General features: G+C 40.1%; 1 long non-coding RNA gene across 2 annotated transcripts in view; it reads right to left on the reverse strand.

Annotated features, from left to right (window-relative positions):
• Positions 1 to 1,027: 1,027 nt before the first annotated feature.
• Positions 1,028 to 5,007, reverse strand: part of LOC102487386 (uncharacterized) — a 13,278-nt gene continuing 9,298 nt past the window's right edge. For both annotated transcript variants that reach the window (XR_334413.3, XR_003549266.1), the window contains exons 2-3: positions 2,219 to 2,282; positions 1,028 to 1,180 (exon numbers count right to left, since the gene is read on the reverse strand). This is a non-coding gene — a long non-coding RNA (uncharacterized LOC102487386). The remainder of the gene's footprint in view (positions 1,181 to 2,218; positions 2,283 to 5,007) is intronic.

A 5,007-nucleotide genomic window follows, 5' to 3' on the forward strand; every position in this document is an offset into this window, starting at 1 on the left:
CCAAAAATCGTAAATGGGAAAGAGGAACACATTACAGGGATGCAAGCAGTCAGATTCAGAGTGTAAAAAGCTGTACGAGGCGGGCCAGCAGGTGGCATGGTGGTTAAAGCCCTGGATTCCCACATGACTGACAACAGTATGAGTCATGGACCCGGTGGCTTGAAAATCACAACAAATAAATAGATAAATAAATAAATGTTAAAAAAAAAAGAGAAGAAGTTGTACAAGGTGAATGACCTGATTTTTTTTTTTCAAGAGATAAAAAAAAAAAAGAGAAGAAGTTGTACAAGGTGAATGACCTGATTTTTTTTTTCAAGAGATAAATGGCAAGGGAGGAAAAAGAGAAGGAAAAATCACTATAGATTAAGAGACTATAAATCAGATGTGATAATGGGGACCTTGTTTTGATTCCAGTCCAAACCAACCAACCAACCATAGAAGGCACTTTATGAGATTGCTAGGTATTAGGTAATATTTAAAAATTACTAGTGTTCATTTCCTTAGGTATGATTATGATATTGTGAGTATAGGAGGGAAATGGTAAGAAGAGTCCTTTTCTCTTAGATATGCACATTGAAGTATTTAAGGATGAAATATGATGTCTAAGATTTGCTTTATAATAATCTAAGATGGAGGGACCAGTAGTTAATGTAACGGCTATGTCGCTGGACTTCCATGTAGTCAACTGCGGTTCAAGTCCCGGACCCAGTGACTTAAACTCACGCTGGGTGTGTGTGCATGCATGCCCAAGATCCTGAGAGGAGAATGGAGGAGAAGGGATTGTGGCGTGGCCATCACCCCCAGGGGGTGATTTCTCACTTTCTGTCTCTGTCTCTGTCTTTCTGGCAAGCGCACATGCCCTATAGCAAAAACCTATCCATAAAAAAAAAAAAATCTAAGATGGGGAGGGAGCGGAAAGCATAGATGAAATAAAATTGATTGCTATTGAAGCTGGGTAAAACGTATTAGTTACTTTTTATTATCCTTTTTACTTTTATACACGCTTAAAATTGTCCATAGTAAAAGGCTAAAATGGAAGAAGAAAATAACAAAACCTGGATTCAAACTTCAGGACTTACTAGAAACAGGATCTTGGAAAAGTCTTGTGAATCTTCTGATCTTAATTTCCTCCTCTGAAAATGGGCATAATAATCCCTGCTTCATGGCATTGTTGGGAGGGCTGGAATGAGATCGTGGATTTGCATCTTTTGAAAATCCACCTCTTATGACTGCAAAGCTACTTACAAATAATGGTGGTACGGCAGTCAGCCCCCTCTTTCCGTAATGCTCTGGAAGTAGAGAGAGCCTACAAATTTGTGGGAGTACACAGGTGACAGGGTGGATTCATCCAGACCCTAGGAATTTTTGTTCTGTAGTAATCCCTTCATGTCAGCTTATTTATATTGTCCTTTTCCTCTCAAAAAAGAGTGGGTAAAGATATTTTCAAAAACTTGAAGTTCTCTGACTTGGGTTTGCCCTATGTCTTATTTACTTTCTCAGTTATTCACATTTCCCCTACTACAGGTAAAAGCGAATTTGTTGGAAACTGTATTGTTGAGACAAAACTCAACATAATTAGGCAACAATGTAACTCAATAAGACTTAAAAATATCCCAGGAGCTTTTAGAATAGATTTGTATCTTTAAGCACTTAGACTTCACTGCAAATAAAAAGAAATTAACAAAGGTTGGAGTCTAAGTAATACAAAGGGTATTTGGCACTATCTGGCTTACCTCTGCAGAATGGGTTGGAGGGAGCCAGGAAAATGTGTCTATATGCAAATCTAATCCAGCCACTTCCCTTCCTTTCTATGGCTTTTCTTCGCCTTCTGAAAAAAGTTCGAACTGCTGAAAAGAATTAGGTGGCTCTGCAGCCTTATTCCTCCCCCCTGGCCTAGTCTTGTCCTCACCAGGACTCATAACCCTTCCCAGTAGAGGTCAAGTAAGGCTTTCCCTTCTACTCCTCTCTCTACCTCTGGGCAGGAAAGTCTTGATTCTCTTCCTGGCAAATCTCTAGACTCTGCCCTCTCCCTTCCACTCCTGCTACAGTTACCACCCTCCTTTTAACACTTACTCCCCCATCCCTGTAAACAGAATATATCCTGATTGTTTTTTTCTGACAATAAAAGCACTTCATGACTTTAAAAGAGAAAAATAAGCACGGAGAAAAGGAATGAAAGTTTTCCCATCATCTCACAATACAGATATAAAAAACTTACCTTTCTAGTATACCTATGTTCATAGGAGATTATTAACAGCCAGATGCAAGACACCCAAGGGGCCCTAAATGGGACAATGGATAAACAAAATGCCGAATAAGCTTACAACGGACTATTGTTCAGACTTAAATAAAAGAAAGACATCCTGACAAACCAATCACAGAAAGACAAATACTGTATGATTCCATACATATGAGGTTTCCAGAGGAGTCAAATACACAGAGGCAAAAGGCAGAATGGTGGTTGCCAGGGCCTGCAGGGAGGAGAATGTGGAGAGTTGTTTAATGGATGTAATTTCAGCTCTGCAAGATGAAAAAGTTCTGGAGACTGCCTGAACAATGTAAATACACTTAGCACTACTGAACTGTACTTGAAAATGGATGCTGTGGTAAATTTTATGTGTATTTTACCATAGGCAAACATTTAAAAAAATTTAGCCAGGGGCAGGCAGGTGGCATGATAGTTAAGGCACTAGACTCATACATGGCTGACTATGGTTCAAGTCCTGGACCTGGTAATTTGCTTTCTCACTTTCCCTCTCTTTGTCCCTTTCTGGTGAACTAAATAACAACAATAATACATAAAAATAATAAACAATTCTTAAAAAATAAGCTAAACAGTGGAGTAATATAAAACACAAAGCTCTGCAAGGCAATCCCGCTTGAGAACATTTCTGGTTTGAGTCCAAAGACTTTCCTGAGCACACTGGGCACAGATGCCCAAGATCTGGGGTTGGCTGAAGGCTGGGGTGGATCTGGCATCAAGACCCTATTGAGGGTGCTAGTCCTCTTTTTTGTGCACATGCGCACACACACACATGTATGAAGTATCATTTACTTATTGCCTCATCTAGATAGTGGTTAAGAGAACTAGTATTTCCAGGTGTTTTTCCTATAAGTATGTGTACAGACACTTAAGAACAAAAAGAGAACATACTGTACTATAATCTGCTTTGTATACTCAATCATATGCTATAAACATCTTTCTAGTACAGACAGCTCCCGCCTAATTCTCTTTTAATGGCTGACAGTATTAGACCATCACATGACTACATCATAATTTAACCAGTCTGCTTTCAGATTTCCTTTAAAAAAAAAAAAAAGAATTATTTATTTATTATCATTATTTTTCAATTTTGACCGGAGAGAGAGAGCGAGAGCGTGCAAGCCAGCAGGTCTGGAACTTTAAGCGCAGTCGACCTAGTGGGAGTACAATGCCTTTAACCACACCACCTGCTGTCCCCTGTTTTCAGTTTTTCAATATCTTGGCACTTTCCCACTATGTCTTATGATCCTTTTCAGGTACCAGCACTCTGATTTTCCCATGGGAAAACTACCTCCGTAGGGCCACCAGGCGGTGCGGTCATTAAGGCACTAGACTGCCACATGGCTGGGCTGACCAGGGTTTAAGTCCCGGACCTGGTGGCTTGTTTTTTCACTTTCTCTCTGGTGAGCACATGAGTCCTATAGCAAATTTAAAATAATAATAAATAAATAACATTAAATAAATGAATTTTTTTAAAGAATTACTTCCTCTATCCTAACATCCATCCTGTTCTCCCACCTCCATCCTCACTTTTAAGCTTTTTCTCCATACTTATTTTTCATGTTGTGATGTAATTTCTCCTACAATTATTTTCTATCATTGATTGCATAAAGCTGTTTTTTTTTTTTTTTTTGTCTATCCTGTGGCTGATTGTTCACTTAACCTTATAAGTACTTTTAACTTAATTCGCTTACATTTTCTCAGCAGATAATTGTATCGCTGGTAGATAATTATATCATCTCATAGGGATTCTAGGTAGTGGTTAAGAGTCTGGGCTCAGGGACCAGCAGATGGCATGAGGGTTACATCACTGGACTCCCACGTAGTCAATCATAGTTTCGGTCTGGACCTGGAGACTTAAACTTCATGCCAGGCACATGTGCGTGCGTGCCCAAGATCCCGAGAGGAGAATGGAGAAGGGATTGTAGTGTGGCCATCCCCCCAGGGGGTGACTTCTTGTTTTCTGTCCCTCCATCTCTCACTGTCTCTCTGGTGAGTACACGCACCCTATAGTAAAAATCTCTCTAAAAAAAATAAGAGTCTGGGTTCAGGCAGACCTAGATTCAAATACTAAGTAACTGATCTCAGTTCCTTCACCCATTAACTAGGGACTACTGTAGGGCCTATCTCACAGGGTTGCTGGAAAGATTGTATTAAAAGATGAGCGCATGAGGGGCCAGCAGGTAGGTGGTGGTTGGGGGTGCTAGACTCCCACATGGCCGACCATGGTTCAAGTCCTGGACCTGGTGGCTTGCTTTCTCACTTTCCCCCTCTCTCTCTAGCTCTGTCCCTCTCTGGTCAAATTAAAATAAATAAGTAAAATTAAATAAAATAATTATCTAAAATAAAGAAAAAAGATTAGCACGTGCAAGTGCTTAACACAAGTTCGATAAATACCTGCTATTTGCTGATAGTGAAAATGGGACTTTCTGCCTGTACTTAAATATTTTTATTCATTTGTGTTACATTACACCAGAATGCTCCCTCTGGCAATCATTAATGCCTTGTTTCCACTTCTCCAAAGAGCAGAAGCCATCCGACATGTACTGAAGGATCTGTGCTATGGAGCGCAGCCACTCCCACCTTCTCAGGGACGTTGTGCTGTCAATTGTCCCCTTGTCGCCTGTATCTCCTCAGCCTGTCTCTCTCTCTCTCTCTCTCTCGGCTCTTTGCCAACAGCATATAATTTCCCTTTCATATCTAAAAAAACAAAAAACAACAAACTTCACTTCATTGCTCTCCAG

The sequence above is a fragment of the Tupaia chinensis genome, unplaced genomic scaffold (genome assembly GCF_000334495.1).
Source record: "Tupaia chinensis unplaced genomic scaffold, TupChi_1.0 Scaffold000216_1, whole genome shotgun sequence".
In the NCBI taxonomy this organism is placed as follows: Eukaryota; Metazoa; Chordata; class Mammalia; order Scandentia; family Tupaiidae; genus Tupaia; species Tupaia belangeri.